At 54.1% G+C, this 16506-nt stretch overlaps 1 protein-coding gene and 1 non-coding gene across 5 annotated transcripts in view; one reads left to right on the top strand and one right to left on the bottom strand.

Annotated features, from left to right (window-relative positions):
• Positions 1 to 16506, top strand: part of Eml1 (EMAP like 1) — a 118432-nt gene that overhangs the window by 14485 nt on the left and 87441 nt on the right. The window lies entirely within an intron of this gene.
• Positions 13800 to 13907, bottom strand: LOC124080401 (U6 spliceosomal RNA). The gene has a single exon (XR_006847683.1). It is a non-coding gene; the product is annotated as a U6 spliceosomal RNA (small nuclear RNA).

Consider the following 16506-nt stretch of genomic DNA (forward strand, 5'->3'; position numbering starts at 1 on the left):
TCACAGCAGCGAAAAAGCTGGCTGAAACACCTGGGGAGGCCTTTTGGCACAGCCCAGGATGCAGCTTCCCGGCACGGAGCACAGGAGAGAGGGGTCAGGCAGGGTCTGCAGGGGCAGCTCGGAGACACAGCATATTGTCGTCTGGAATGGAGATGTTGATATTTAGCAGCAAGTGTCTACATGTTGTCTAAGTGTCCTCTCAGTGCCATCTTGTTCTTGTTCCTGACACTTAGTAGGTTGTCATCCATGTTGGATCTTCTGTGTATGGTGTGCCAAGACTGTTCTGGCTCTGTGGTTGTGCCTTGTCCTCCCGACCCCTCCCATCTCCTGTTGAAATGTGTCCATCCCTTGGGACTCAGCTTCAGCCTGCCTCCTGGGTGAACTCTTCTCTGATCTTGAGGGTTGCTTGTCTCTCCTGTTTCCATGCACCTCCAACAATGCTGGCTTCATCCTGTTCTGTTCTGTCCTATCCTGTCCCATCTTGCACTGTGGTTGGCCTGGAGTGCCTTCATTTCTGCCATCAGCTGGATGCTCCTTGAGGGCTGGTGGCTGAGCTGCTTTTTTGTTTGACGCCTTCTGTCACCCTGTGCTCTGCACAGTGCCCGGCAGGCGGCATGGGTACCTCCAGTGCTGTAGTTATGCAGAGGCCTGCGGTCTGTATCATGGTGACTGTAGAGAGAGAACCTCGGGTCCTGAAAGGTTTTCAGTTTTACCAAAACATTTTTCGTGTTACATAGTAACAAGAGGCCTGCGTTCACAGCCAGCCTGCCTCCGGTTATGGCAGGTGGAGCCAGAGCTTGGGGCTTGCAGGGTCATGGGCCAGGGGCATCTGTGCCAGACTCGGCAGGACACCCCTGTATGCTTTCATTTGTTCACTGTGGCCTCTAAAGGCAGGCGGGACTCTGCAGGTTCAGCTGACGGAACTGCCATCTGTCCACTCTTGGAGGCATTTCCTGAGAGATGGTGCAGTCCATGCAGAACCCTGTGCACTCCACCTGTGGACCACTTTAGGAGCTTTTCAAGGCACATCCACTGACCTTACGAAGTGACCCTAATGTGAACAGTCTCCCCTCTAGTGTTTTGCAGGTTTTTGTTTTGTTTTGTTTCTTGAGATGCATCTTGTGTTGCCGGGCTGGTCTTGACCTCCTGGGCTCAGGCCATCCTCTTCCCCCTGCCTCCCTGGGAACGGGGTCTGTCCTCCCTTGTCTCAGGAACTCTCAGGTGGGTGAGGCAGCATGTCGGCTCACACCCCCCCTCGTGTGGACAGTGGGCAGGAGGGTGGGCCATGACCTAGCAGGGCAGCGGGCAGCGGTGGCAGGGCTCCCAGCTGTCCTGGCGCCTCCTCTTGGTGGTCTCCAGGCTGCGTCCATAGCCATCTGTTGGCTCACCTTTTAAAGCACTTGATTTAAAAAGAGGTTAAGATACGGGCAGTTTTGTCTTTTATTCTGTGAGTTTTGTTTCTTCCCCCTGGACCTTGAATATTGTTCATAGCTGCTGTGCCTTGCTTTGAGGAAACCTGACTTTCAGACTTCTGAATATAGAAAACATAAACCATTACAAGGTTTTCTACAGGACCCGTGGTATTGTCTTAAAACTGCAGATTCCCTGTCTGCTCAAATGTCCTATTTAACGAGCTTTGTGTTCCACAGCCGCGTGTGGGATAAGTTGGCTTGCACTTTGTTTTCAATTCCTCTTCTCCCTCAAATCTCAGTGTGACGTGTCTAAAGGGACCGTTGGTCACCATGGCTGAGCAGGAATGCAGCCTTGCTCCTGTGGTTTCCTCCTGGGCTGAACAGATGCCCAGAAGCATGTCCAGTGCTTGAACAGAGTCCTGGTAGGCACCCTGGGGACCTGGTTGGTGCTTTGCCTGTTTGCTGGGTCCCTCCCCAGCTCAGGGTGTCCCTCAGATGCTTCATGATCTGGGCGAAGCCCCTGAGTCAGGCCCACCATCCCTTATCTGTGATTTCAAATTCAGAAAGCTGTAGACACCAAATGCTTTAGGTAACTAGTTTGTTGGTGGACTGACCTGACCTGAAATCACTTTTGGTGAAACAGAAACTCCCAAGCTGAACCATCTGGCCCCTCAAGATTTCTGCTGACTCTGGGGAGTTCTGCCTTCTGTAGAGGTGTTTTTGAGTGATTGCAGATGCTGCCTTAGACTGGGTATTGGCATTATCTAGAATTTGCTCCACACGTCCATTCTAAAGTCTGAATCCAAATTCAGAAATATTCTGGGTCCTGGAGGCTTGAGTAAGTCTGAAGGCCATTGTGTCCTGATGACCCAGCTGGACCTGTACCCACACTAGTTCCTAGGGCCACACGCTGTCATATCCTTATCTGTGGACACTGGCCCAGCACTTGTGACATTCCTGTGGAAACCTGGCCCTGGGTGAATGTGTCCTTGGGGAACTGTAAGGCCATTATACCACAGTCACCTGTCACAGCATCCTCTGGAAGGAGCCAGGCAGCCAGACTTGGTAGAATCTTGTCCCGAGAAAGCCAAGTTCAGGAGGGTTCAGTGACTTTGACAACTGGCTTGTTCCTTCCGTCCTTCTTGCCCTGCGCAGCAGGAACCTGCGTTTCTGCTATAAACAAAGCCTGGCAGTGGCTTGTGAGTAGAGTGACTCTCCACATCTGCTCAGCGTCTGCACTGCGGTTTCCTGGAAGTGTCTCCTCTCGTGCTGGACAGGCCGCCATCGGCCTTTTCCACTGATGAGGAAGCTGAGGCTAAGCAGCTTTTCCAAGCCTGTGGACTCCAGGGACCATCCTTTCCTGTTCCGCTGCCCTCTAGGCCCTCACATTATCTGTGGATTCTCACCTGCCCCCCTGTCTAGGACTCAGCTCACCCTCAACGCCCCGTCCAGGAGTGATGGCTCTTTTCAGATGCCTAGGACAGGCTGCTTGACCTCCTTGTGCCCCAGCTCCTTGTTCCTCATCTGTGCCAGTCTGACGTGGTGCTTGTTTGGGGGACTGGGGAGTCCCCTCGGGGCTCTCGATGGTGTCTGTGTTGACTCACATGTAGTAGTCATCACGTCTCTCTCAGCTGCTACATGGTAGATCTCAAGAGTTCTCAGCATGAAGATGACAAGCAGGTGATGAAGTGGTGGGCACCTCAAGTGGCCCAATTGAGCCATCCCCATGTGTACATCTATCAGAACAATACATCTACCCCCTAAATACATATAATTATTACTTGCCAACTAAAAGAATCCTAGCCAATCACATGGAGAAGCCTTTCCCAACTTTCCTTTCTTTGCCGCACACCCAGACTCGTCTGTCTGGGACCCTCTTGGTTGCTCCCCGTCTCTTATGGGGCTCACTTCACACGCAGTCCTGTGTCATGTTCTGGTAAGCGTGTCGTTGGGCTATTTCTTTGTTGTGCACGCATTGTAAATGTGCTTACGCAAACTGAGCCAGCTATGGTGTCGCTCGACAGTGTGGTTCATGGCCCCATCATAGCCGTGATTGGGGCAGCATGTGACTAGGCTCCCGTCTGGCCAGCTTTGGGACTGTGCGCTGCCTCGCTGGACAAGAGAGTGAGAGCCGCGTGATGGCCTCGATGCCGTCCAGAGGGCGCTGCATGCTACTTTGGCAGTTCAGGCTTGCTGGGATTACTGGGTGCCTGGGCAGCTGCAGGGTCCCTGGTTATGTCACCGACTTGGCATTTGGATACCTGATTGAGGGTGTGCACTCGGGTGTGCCTCTGTGACAACAAAAGAGTTGGATATAGACTGAGAGAGCAAGTTAGCCAGTGAATGTTTTCTATCCTAAATCTAAAAATGTAGCTGATGATTCTTTTCTGAATCACGTCCCCGGGGTGACTCCTTTCTGGTTGCTGGACTAGAGTTGTCCTGGCTCACAAGCCATCTGGCCTTTTGGACAAGCAAAAAGGTGTCTGTCAGCGTTTCTCCTCTGCTCCACGCCTGTCTGCCACCCTTTCGCCATTGCCTGGGGTCCTCCTGCAGCCCATTGTCCCTTCACTCCCATGCATTGGCCCTAGCATTGTGAGGGACTCAGGGTGCCAGGATTTAGTGGCATGAAGGATAGGCAGACAGGGCTGCTGAGAACGTCAGGGGTCAGGACAACCTTGAGCAGAGGCTGCAGGTAGTTCGGGGCCCTCTGCCTGGGCCTCAGTTGCCAACTGCTTTGTCACTTGGTTTTGCAAGCAAGTGAGCGCGTAGAACTGAGTGCGGCCCTTCTCTGTCAGTCTGTGCAGAGTGGGAGTGGCAGGGGGGCTGCTAACGAGGCCACGCACGTTGGGTGCTGCCCTTTGAAGTGAAGGGCCTGCTACCCCAGACTCTTTGTTCGCGCCCCTTCTTGAGGAAAGATGATTAATCTTGTTATCGAGCAGAAGGATTATGGGTAGGGCTGAACCAGTTTTGTGTGCTCTGAAACGCCAACCCTGTTGGTCTTGGGTTTCCAGTGAGGGAGAACAAAGGACGGCCTCATGCAAGAGAAGGGCCGGCTTTGGATTTAAGGGAAAATATAAAGCTGTGGCTTAGCTTTTATTTTTTTTTAATCATTGTCTTCAAGGAAAAATTCAGATGCCCTAGCAAGCACATTTACATAGGAAGTGCATAAAAGTGTGGTTGTGGAAGAAGATAAACAGGTGGAGTAGCCAAAACAACCAGCCTGTTAAAAACTGTGGCGTTGCAAGAGGACTGTCGACTTGCAGGTCATTAGACTGATCCTAATGAACAATTAGTGGTCAGATTCCACCAATACGATGGAATGCAGGCTGGAGTTCAGACAAATTGGATGTTTATTTTTATGCTCTGGAAAACCTGACCTGAGAATCCCTTTTGCGCCTGCCGTGAGGTTGCTGGCACCCGGATTGGTGGCCAGAGCGCACCTCGCCTGCCAGGAGACCCCTTCTCGGCTGGCTGGGGCCATTGGCTTCAAGACTGCAGTTGCTGGCCCAGATCTGGAGGCAGTGACACAGATCTGTGCGTTTGCCTTCCACGGCGGCTGTGAGGTCATGACTTCTAAGAGTTGGGGACACGGAAGGCAAGGTAGATTTGTCCTTATTTTCATGTAAAGGACCTAACAAGATCAGGACTCATTTCAGAAGAGACTGAAGAATAACAAACCTTCCAAAAGGAAGGCCAGTGGGACAGTGTTGAGATTGTGCACTCTCACTCCAGGGGGTCAGTGACTGTGAGACAGGCGTGGTCAGACCAGCCACTGTCACGGCTCATCGAGGCTGTGGCGCCCATGTCCTGACTCCCACCCAGTGGTGGTAGCATGTAGGTCCTTTCCCAGGCTGAGGATCGCACTCCCCAATAGGAGTGCCATCCTGGGTGGGACTCTGAGGGCCTTATTCTTGCAAAGACAAACAGCCTGCTAGTGTATGTGCTTGTCATCCCTCCCTGCAGTCCTTGGGAAGGATGGGCCCCTAAGGTTTACAGCTAGAACAGCTGAGGCTCAGAGAGGCAAAGTAAACTGCTCAAGGTCACACAGCTAGGGAGGGGCAGAATCTGTATTCAAACTGACTTGATTCCAGAATGTTCTTGTGGAACCCATAGCTCATGGCTGAGCACTGCCTGGTCGTTTTGGTGTCTGTGAGCTTGAATTTTCCCCCATGCTAAAACCAAGATCTGTGAGGTTTTGTTTGAGAACTGTGGATGTTAGCACAGCAGTGATACTGCCTCTTGTGTCGTGATTAACAGTGATTAGTTTTAGAGAAATTAATAATTGTTCTATTTTTCTTATAAAAACAATGGTTTCCCTTTGTGTTTCTTTGTTGAAACGGGATGAATGAGCCCTGTCTTAGATAGCCAGCTCTATCAGCTCTGTGCAACACTCCTTGCGTTCCAGAAGAACAGCCTCCATTGTATGGTGGGCTTGGATCAGGAGGAAAGCTCCTCGGGGATCAGTGAGGACCCTGCACATCGATCTGTGTTGGGGGTCGAGAGCGAAGGGGATTTTTAGGATGTTTGAGATATTCTTCTTTATGGTTTGAAGATAATGACTTGGGCCACTCCAGCACGGGTTCCATGTAGAGGAGGGGCGGCCCCAGGAGACAGAGGCCCATGGAGCCAGGCCCAGGAGAGCCTGGTGGGCAGGGCTCCCAGTGACACTGCTGGCTGCAGACAGTCCTCCTGGCTCTGGCCTCCCACTGGGGTCCTGTGCTGTGTTTGTCCCTCTGCCTCAGGCTGTGCCCCCGCCCTCCAAGGTACAGCCTGGGTATGTATGCCCGAGGGCAGGGGCACCACCTGGAGGACCTGTCCATTTGATTTGCATCCCAGGACACTCTGTCCACAGGCAGTGGACACTCTGTATGCTATAGGTGACAGCACCGGGGACTTAGAGGCTGGAGGGAGGCCTCACTCTGCCCAAGTGACCAGGGGCCACTGGCCTCTGGAGTGCAGATTCCTGGTCCCCAGGCTTTCTCCTAAGTTTGGCCAACTTGAGAGGTGCATGTTTTGTTTGAAGTGGGGAAGAGGGGTGGGGCAGAAAGGCTCTCAGGTGCGCCCTACCTGCTGGGGCTCACTGCTGGCTGATGCTAAGAGAAGAAGGGTGCATTTTGAAGGCACCGCGTCTGCCTGATGTCTTTCTGCTGCACACCCTTCAGTTTGGCCCTGTAGGTCAGTGGCTCACAAGCCTGTGGTCTGTCTTGCATTTAAATGGCTCTTTTCTGATACAAACTTTTGTAACACTGTGGAGCCAGGTGCCGTAGCCCATGCCTGAAATCCCGGTGACTCAGGAGGCTGAGGTGGGAGAATTGGAAGTTTGAGGCCAGCCTCAGCCATTTAGTGTCTCAAAATAACAAAAAGGCCTGGGGGGGGGGGGTAGCTCGTTGGTAGAGTGTCCCTGGGTTCAATCCTCAATACAAAAAGAAAGAAAAAAAGAAACAGATTCAGATTATGCAGATGTTCCAGAAAATCACAGGGTTGACATCACCACCGGTGTCGTCAAGAAAACTTGAGGCCAGGGAAGCTGTCACGCCCACAGAGACTGACACAAGTTCTCCTGTTTTTTTCTGGAAAGCTCAGGTAAGTTCATGGGCAGCAAATACTGTTGTCTTTCTGAGCCGTTTGTCTGTCTGTCAGCTGTTCTCCCAAGTGGACAGGTGCTCCCGGGAGGCTTCAGCTGCAATGCACAGCACTCTGCCCGGCGCAGCAGGCGCAAAGGAAATAATATCTTGGTATTAGTACAAAAGTGGTTTGACCTCAAGGGTTTTGGGGACTCTCGGGGCCTGCCCCTACCATTAAGGGTAAGAAACAGTGACTCACTGGGCATATCCTGGAGGCCGCTCTGTGCCGGGTGGCATGCTAGGTGGGGAGGAACCCAGAAACCGACAGCACAGGCCCCGCGCTCTTGGCGCCCAGGTCTGGTGGAGAAGGGGCTGTGACCACGCGTGGTGAGCAGGGCCATGTCCTGGGAGAGGGAGCCCCGCTTGCTGTTCCTGTGGTGGTGACTAGGGGAGTGTCTGGGCTGGGAAGGGTAGAAGGAAGCCAGGTGAAGAAGACAGGGCCATGCCCACGAGGCAGAAAGATGAGAGCAGGAGAGCGCACAGCCCCGAGAACCACAGGAGCACACTAAGGCCGGCCCAGGAGCTGGGCAGAGGGCGGGGCTGACGAGGTCCATGGGGCTCAGGTCAAGTGCTGAGTGCCTTGCCCCATGGACAGCAGAGACCCACTGTAGAAGTCAAGCAGGGCCAAGAGCCGATCCCATCTGTGTTTTAGAAAGGTCACCGTGACATCACAAAGAGGGATGGGAAGGGACTGGTGGGACTGTGGGCAAGTAAACCAGTTGAGGCCGTGGCAGGAGTCCAGAAGCAAATGACCAGGATCAAACCAATGAAGGGACATTGGAGGTGGAATCTATAGATATTTGGAAGGTCTTAAATTTTCTAAATGTGCAGATGTCTAGAATTAGCAGGATTTGGTGTTTGATATATGGAACCAGTCAAGGACACTCCAAGGTTGATTAATGACTGACTGAACAGTGTTTGTTTGCAGAGCCAGCAGAGTCTGGGAAGAGAGAGGCAGGATGACCATGTCTCAAGTTCACACATTCACATGCAAATACACTCCTGCCCACCTACCTACCTACTCACCTATCTACCCACTTGCTCACCTACCTACCTATCCACCTACCTACCCACCTGCTCATCTAACTGCCTATCTATCTACCCATCTGCTCATCTATTTGCCCACCTACCTACCCACCTACCCATCTACCCACCTGCCCACCCACCTACCTACCTACCTACCCATCTACCCATCTATCTACCCACACACCTGTCCACCTACCCACCTACCTACCTGCCCACGTACCTACCCACCTACTCATCTATCTACCTACCCACCTACCTACTCACCTGTACCTACCTACCTACCTGCCCACCTTCCCACCTATATACCTGCCCACCTACCTACCTCCCACCCACCCACTTATCCACCTAGCTACCCACCCACCCACCTACCTACCTACCCCCTACCTACCCACCCACCTAACTACCTATCTATCCACCCACCTACCTATCCACCTACCTACCCACCTACCTACTCACCCACCTACCCCCTACCCACCCACCTACCTACCTACCTACCCCCTACCTACCCATCCACCTACCTACTCACCTATTCACCCACCCACCCACCTACCTACTCCCTACCTACCCACCTGCCTACCTACTCACCTATCCACCTACCCACCTACCTACCCACCCACCTGCCTACCTACCTATCCACTCACTTTACCCACCCACCTACCTATTCATCTATCCACCCACCTACCCACCTACCACCTACCTACCCACCTACCTACCTGTACTCCAGGTGCAGGTGCCTGGCATAGGCAAGACCTAGAGCTCAAGGGGCTCTGGCTGTAGATTTTAGCTGAGGTTGAATTGAGGGTTTGCCCAGGGGGAATGTGCACCTGCCCAACGTGGACAAAAACTCTCATCAAGAGAGGTGTCAGGCTCAGGGGGAAGGCCCTGGGCCTTCCTGGTCCTTTAGACCCGCAAAAAGAGCAGAGAAAGGCACAGAATCTTAATTCTTCAACTAATTGTTTGGATATAGTTCAAACATGCTTTAAAGTGTAGCACCCTAAGCGTGGCTTTGTGAGCAGCACAGCCTGTGTACTGTGTGGTTTGGTTCTTGAGCTCACCCACACTTACGTCTGTAAAGGGTGGTACAAATACCAATGACCATCTATATTTCCTTTTCCCAGCCGAATGTTTTCTTTTAAAAAGGGGGTGGCTCTTTTCCCATCTGTGGTTTCACAATTCTTGGAAATTTTACCCTCCTTTCTTTATACTAAGAGGATGTGTTAACATGGGAATATGTAACAAGTCCCACCACTGTGTACAATATAATACACCAATAAACAATGGGAAAATAGGGTTACTGGTGGCTTTGGAAGTGACGGTTTCTGTTAGGTGGGATGGCCGAGGTGGGATTGATAATGTCAGAAGCGCCCCTGTCTTCTCTGTGGGTTTAGATAAGAACTGGGGCCTGGCACTGTGGTGGCAGGAACAGGGCAGTTGGAGGTCTCCCTCTCAGGACTGAAGCAGTGTGGCTCAGGTGGCGGTGTCTGCTGGTTTTCCTCATGGTGTGGGTGTGCGGCAGACCTGGGAGTGGGGCGAGGCTGGCGGGTGTTCCCCCTGTCCACTCTGCACCCCAGGGTGAGCCCAGCCCATCCTGAGCTGTGGCCCAGCGCCAGGCCTCCCCTGGGGTGGGAAGGCTCATTATTCTGCTTTCCTTTACCTTTGAAGATCTTTCTTGATGCGCATTTGTCTAAGATCATGAGGCACATGCACAGGATTTTGGGTTCCATCCCCAACACTGCAAAAGATTAGCAAAATAAAAATGAAAATCAAGACAAATAAAAAGAATAACCAGTTAGAGGGACTCCTAGCCCCCTGCCTGTGACCTGCAGTTGGCTCGTGTGCCACCCAGACCACTGTGGCGCACACTGCCCTGTGCCCGTTCAGGGGATGAAGAGCTGGGCACAGACTGAGCGTGAGGCGGCCAGATGCTGTCACGTGCTGGGGACATCAGCCTGCTGGGTATTGTAGGTTCACCTGTCTTCAACTCCGTTGCTTGAAACTTTCAGCCCTGCCTGCATGCCGCGTCCTTCAGTCTGTTTTCAGAAGGGTGGGGTGGACACAGCATTTCATCTTAGCTATGCGCTAGACGCACAGACCCGGAGAGCAAGCTGTGTGCACGCTGCTCCTGCGCTGGGTGGTGGCTGTGTGGCCTCCAGAGAAGGAGCCTGCACCTCTGGGTCCTGCTCTTGGTTGTCAGCAGCTCACAGGGAGAGGACTTGAGGGCAATGAGCGAGAGCCGGGACACTGGGACACCTCAGCACCTGTCATCTGCCTTGCTATCTTCCTGTTGGGATGGATCCTTTGAAAGCCAGTTCTGGGTGCTCAGATAGAAGAGCAGGCCAGAGACGTGGTGCAGGTCTTTCCCGGGAGCCTGGTGGGCTTTCTGAACCAGCCCATCCCAAGCACAACTCACGCCTCTCACAGCAGGTGGGGACACAGGCAGTGAGTGGCACTGTGCCTCGCCTGGGCACACCTCCACCAACACACAAGTTCCAGTGCATATGGAAGTAGCTGCGTGTCATGTGCAGGAGGCGGGGGCAGCGGAGGAGGCGCCTGTGTGGCAGATCTTGGCCACTCTGTCCGCAAGCTCGCCCTCTTCCAGTGACTCGCCACCTGCCTTGGGAAGTGCCCTCCCCCAGCCTCACTGGGAGGTCGAGACAGGGCTGGGTGATCACCCACATGGCCATCCTCGCAGGGACTCCTGAATCAACCTTTAAATTTTTCCTGTTTTTTACATTTGAGCCTCTCCGAGTCCGGGGAACAGGGTCATGGTCTCTTGTGCACAGATGAAGAGTGTCTGGTGTTGACGGACTTGCCAGGGTGCTAGGACCAGGTCCTTTGACCCCAAAGCCCTTTCTCTTTATTGGACCCGCGGCACTGGGCTCTGGGAGGAAGGGTACACTGTCTCTTCCCGCTCTGGAGATTCTGCACTGTCAGCACACAGTGACTGGAGCAGGGGCAGGTCTGAGAGCCTGCAGAGCAGGGTCTGCGCGGCTCCTCTCAGCTGGCCCGTGGGCTCTGCAGCGCGCTCCTGCGGCTAACCACAGGCTGCTGACAGGGAGGACGTCTGTGGTTAGGCCGGAGTGCACCCCCAGGGGGGCGGTGAGTCAAGAAGCAGGTCCGGGCACAGCGGAGACGGGAGACGCTGCGAGCCCTGAGCCATCAGCCTGCGGATGGCACAGGGTGCGGGAGAGACCTGGCTGCTCTTTTTTGAACAAAGGCATTCCCTCCTGTGCGCCATTGCAAATGATGGTAGTAGACACCTGGCTTCCAAGCAGAGGGCAGGCTACCATGTCCTCCCTGTGGTCAGGACTCCCTGGGACTCGAGAGACCTTTGTTTTTAAATTCTATCTGTTGAGGCTTTGCTCCATCATCAGAGATGTTTTTGGATATCAAATGCAGGAGTGTGTGTGAGAACACAAGTGCACATGTGTGGCAGGGACCTGGCAATGACAAGTGGTCACTTGACAGCATTCAGTGATTGGAACCGTAGTAATCATCCTCTCCAGCTTACCTTGCTGGCTAAGGTCAGCAGCGGAGGATGCCTTTTTCCTCCCTCCGCCACGTCTCTTGTTTCCGTTTCTCAGTCCACTGTGGGCTGCTGCGGCCTCTCTCCAGCCTCTAATCTGCGCTCCTCCTCTCTGGCCTGCCTTGCCCATTAGGCAGGCTGCTTGTCACCAGTCCAGTCCATCTGTGTTTTCTGGATCCACACTGGGCGCCAGGCCTCGGCAGGCCCGGTTGCCACTCTGCAGCACCGTCTCCTCTGGGCAGTGACTCACCCCTCTGCTCTCTGGTCTGAGCCCCGGGCCCTGTGGCCCTTAAGTTCCAGGATGCGGTGGGGAGGCTGGTTGAAGATGTCCACTGGCTGCTGCCAGCAGAGCAGCTTCTCTCCTTATGCCAGTGTGAGTTCCACCCCGTGTGGGTGGTGGCAACCTTGCCGTCATCACACTGCAGCCAAGACGGCTTGGGTACCAGAGCCAGATGCTTGAGCTGGAGCAGGAGGGCCGGGGGCTTGGCTTCACGCGGCTTGGATCAGATCGGAAGGGCTCTGGGGCTGGCGCGCCCTCTCTGGGCCTGAATTTCTGTGATCTGTAGTGTTGCATTCACCATCAGCGATGCCCATCCCAGCCATTGTGTTCGGTGTAGAAACAAAGGAAGCGACGGGCGTGCCAGGACCATGACTCTGAGCGCCGGGAGGGGCTGGTTCTCTCTCGCTGAGTGCTGCGTGCCAAGCCCGCTGCCAGGCTCTGGGCAACGGGGTGCAGAGACATCCAAGGTCCCTGCCGTCCAGTGGGGGAGGAGCAGGAACTTTCCTGGAGCATGTGCTGGGAGACTGGGGGTGGCTGTGGGGACTCTGCCTGGTGGTCTGGGCATCATACTCTACCCCGCTTACACAAACTGGGTACCATTTCTTCCAGGAATCGTCACCTGATTGTCCCAGGCTGAGGTGACAGAGGCTGCGGGTGCCGAGGACTTCCCTGGGCTCCGCTCCATGTTCCTCCCTGGCATTACTTTGTGCAGCTGGGGTGGAACCCGTGGTCTCAAGCAGGGTCAGGGCTCCACACTGAGCGCCGCCCCAGCCTCTTCTGTTTTCTATGGGGAGACCTGGGTCCTGGAGGCCAAGCTATTGCTCCTGCCACCTGCAGGCCAGGTGGGACAGCGTCCTGACTGCAGAGACCCCACACCTCACCGTCATCCCCAGGACCCTCTGCTCTGGCCCTGCCTCGCAGTTGTCTATGACAATTAATGCTGCTGTGTTGTCCCTGGTAGCCCCAGAGCTCCCGAGGCACGGGACTGCCTTCCTTGACACAGGAGCCATGCCGAGCACTTTCTAGAAGCCTATTCCAAGTCCCTGAGTTCATGACCAGCCAGCCCCGGTCCTGTGTATGGACGCTGCAGACTTAGGTGTGTTGTTCTGAGAAACCTGCTCGGTAGGCTGCGGTGGAAGCAGTGCTGTCATGTGCACCTGGAGAGAAAACAGAGATTCTTTCATATAAAGAATAACTTTAGATAAAAGGTGTCTGTTTACAAACATGGACTTTTTGAGAAGTCTTTCCTCTCAAATGTACAGCAATCATGCTGAGCCCCTGCTTACCGCTGCAGGGAAACCCGGGGCAGTTGTGGGGGAGAGGGCAGCTGGCCACTCTATATGTGATAGGTCTTCAGCCTGGGGCATCTGCCTCCGTGCCCTGGCTCTGAGCAGGAGGGGACAGGCCTGATTGCATGGCTCCCTGTTGTCCCTCAGGGAGGGCTGGGTTGAGTCCTGACTCTCAGTGCTGCAGAGCACTGAATCTGGCCCCTGAAGGGTCCTCACTCCACCATGCGCCCTGTTGCTTGTGGAGTGGGGTCCTGCTGCTCCTGTCCCAGCATTGCGGACGCTGCCCTTTGTCCAGGGACTTGAGTGACACCAAGGCCATGCAGTATGATACTAGTCCAATTTTATGTCATCCTGTTTCTTAAAAACAACACACTTAGGGCAAAAAGAATTCCATCCCAGAGGTCATTTGAGAGAAGCAAGCTGAAGTCCACTCTGGTGCCAAGGGGAGGACAGCTGTGTGCCTGGGAACATGGTGCACACCAGAACTTGGTGGTAGCCAGAGCCCAGAAGCAAGACCAGGGATAGGACAGTGGGGAGGACTCTCAGGCAGGTCCCGGTGCAGGCTCATCTGGCCCGTTCCCCCACGTCCTTGTCGACACTTACTGTTGTCTGTTGATAGCTGCCATTCTGACCGGCGTGAGAAACAGCATGGAGCGCTTCAGAATCTGCATACCGTCCTTGCGCAGGGGCCATGCTCATCTTCTCTGCATCATACGTGCTGCCGCAGAGAGCACAGGAAGTCACATTGCTGATGCGGAAGCCACCGGCTCCATGTGACTTTGTTGTGGCAGCCCTGGCATGGTCGCGTGCCTGGACCCAGCAGGTGGACCCGGGGAAGTCCGGGTGTTGGGGCCTGCAGGGCATATGTAGCCTCTGAATGGGGGTGCTCACCTGCAGGATGTTTGCCTGTGAAGTATGTGGAGGGGATCGAAGCTGCTGGTACTGCGGCCATCTGGGTGTCCGTCTCAGGGCAGTTGGCAGGTTATGGGGTTATGGCTCTTGCTCATCCTTGCTCTGGCCCTGTGCTCATTTGTGCTGTCCTGTGTCTTCCAAGGTTGCGCCCCTGTGCCTCCGGTGGTCTCTGTGCACAAGGGCCTCTTCCCCCTCTGGTTGAGTGGACAGTGAATGAATACATCGTTTTCTTGAGAGCCAGTTATTTAGAATGCTTGTATTATTTGGCTATTTTTGAATTGATAAAATATGTATAACAAGACTTGAGATATTAAGCATTTCCAGTGTACAGCCCATGATGTAGATCACATTCCAGTGCTGAGCAGCATCACCTCTATTTCTAATTCTTCCCTCACCCCAAACAACTCTACTTATGAAGCAGTAACCCCCTTCTTCCCTCTCCCACTCCTGATAACTTCCAGTCCACATTCTTTCCCTATGAATCTGCCTGCTCTGGACATTTCATGTAGGTGGAATCCCGTAGTTGTCTTTTTGTGACTGGCTTATTTCTCTTAGTGAGTTGTTTTCAAGGTCTGTCCTGCTATACCAAGAATCAGGACGTTATCCCTTTTTATGGCAGCATAGCATTCCCTGTGTGGCTGCAGCCCGTGCTAGCCATCCACCATCTGTTCAAGGTCATGGGCTGTTTCCACCTTTGCGTTGCTGTGAGCTTTGCTGCAGTGGCTGTGGGAGTGTGCACACCTTTACGTCCACCCTCAGCCCTGCAGGGTGGGCTCTGAGGACTGGAACCACAGGAACCATGTATTCTCGTGAAACCATGTAGTACCTCCCACAGGGACTGCCCCCGAGATCCTGCAGCCAGGCTGCAGGGCCATTTTCCTGGGTGCTGCCAGTGCCCCCTGGCTTCAGTTCTCCTGGTCACAGCAGGTCTGGTCTGGGAAGGGGCAGCTTGTGGTGATTTTAGTTTGCATCTCACTGACTCTTGACAAGGAGCATCTTGTCCTGGGCTCAGTGGCCATTTGTCCATCTTCCTGGGGACTTCGTTTAAGGCTTGTGCCCATTTTTAGGTTGGGTAAACAACCCAACCCTTTTTGTTATCGAACAAAATGGTTGAAAGTGAAAAGACAAGTATGTGCTGTTGACGAGGGCAGAGGTTCCTGCACTCGGCTTTCTAGGGGCCTCTGACGGCTCTGGATGTTCAAGGTTAGGGTGATCGTCCGTCCCTCCTGCTTTCTTCCACTTTTGCCTGTTGCTCACATTTCAGGTGGAGCCTCAAATGGCACTCCAAGAAAGGACCAAACTGCACAGTTTCACTTGGAAACTCCGACGGCTCAAGCATTTAAAGTGCACTTTAAGGAGTCAGAGAGTTGGAGCGTCCGTGGATGCTCTTCAGCAGTGGCACTGCTCCTGAAGACTCCTGGGCCCGGCTTTCCAGCCTGTCTTGGCCTGGCAGTGTGAGGCTGGGCTTTGAATGTGAAGAGGCAAATGGCCCTGGGTAGATCTGAACAGTCAGCTGAGGACTCGGGTTGACTGTCCATTGACAGCAGAGAACCAGTGGAGCTGTGGGGCACGGGGACAGGTGCCATGGCAGCTCCCTGCACACGCTGGGCACTGTGTCCTCAGCTGGGCCGAGGCTTCCCGTCTGTGCAGCTTGGAGCGCGCAGCTGCAGGGGGTGTTGAAGCTGGGCTGAGTGTGGAGGCGCAGGGGAGCGCACCCTGCTCTGCCTTCTGGGACGAGCAGCTCCGGCCCTCGCGCTTCTCCTTAGGACTATTAAGAAAGAAATCTGTGGTGACCTTCAGGCCCAGAATCAGTTTGATTCACCACCTCCCTTTCTTTGCCCAAATTGGATGTGTTCTTATTTTTAATACCCTGCCTTGTTCCACGAAGGGTTTTTGATCCTTCTAGCCCCCGGGGAAGCTTCTTGGGTCACTCACAACATGCTTTTCCCTCCCCGGCTGTCCCCTTCCCTGAAAGAGGCCACTTTCTTGCTGCTCCTTCCCCTGAGGTGCCATTGGTGTACAGTGTGAACTTACTGAACAGAGCAGTTTGATAAGTTCTGACATGTACCCGACTGTGGAACCGTGCCCGAAGCCAGAGCAAGGACACCCTCCCCTCCCCTGGGGTTTCTTTGTGCCCCTTGTCGGCCTGGCCCCTCCACTCCCTGTCACTGTCCATCAGTGCCCTTCCTGCAGTGCTTCTCAGATGCAGTGGTGGGCTGTGCACCCCGTGCTGGGGTTCTTCCACCTGCATGGTAATGGAGAGCTCCGTCCGTTGTTGGGGTGTCGTATTGGCGTTGCTGGGCACCGTGGTGTGGACATGCCACAGTGTCTGCATTTACTTGTTGATGACATCTGGACGGTTTCCAGCTTTGGGCTGTTGGAGATGAGGCTGCTCTGAACATTGGTGTCCAAGCCCTGGTGGGGGTCAAAGCCCTCG

This window comes from Marmota monax, unplaced genomic scaffold (assembly GCF_021218885.2).
Source record: "Marmota monax isolate L192 unplaced genomic scaffold, Marmota_monax_Labrador192_F-V1.1 WCK01_AAM20220418_F8-fsc00183, whole genome shotgun sequence".
Lineage (NCBI taxonomy): Eukaryota > Metazoa > Chordata > Mammalia > Rodentia > Sciuridae > Marmota > Marmota monax.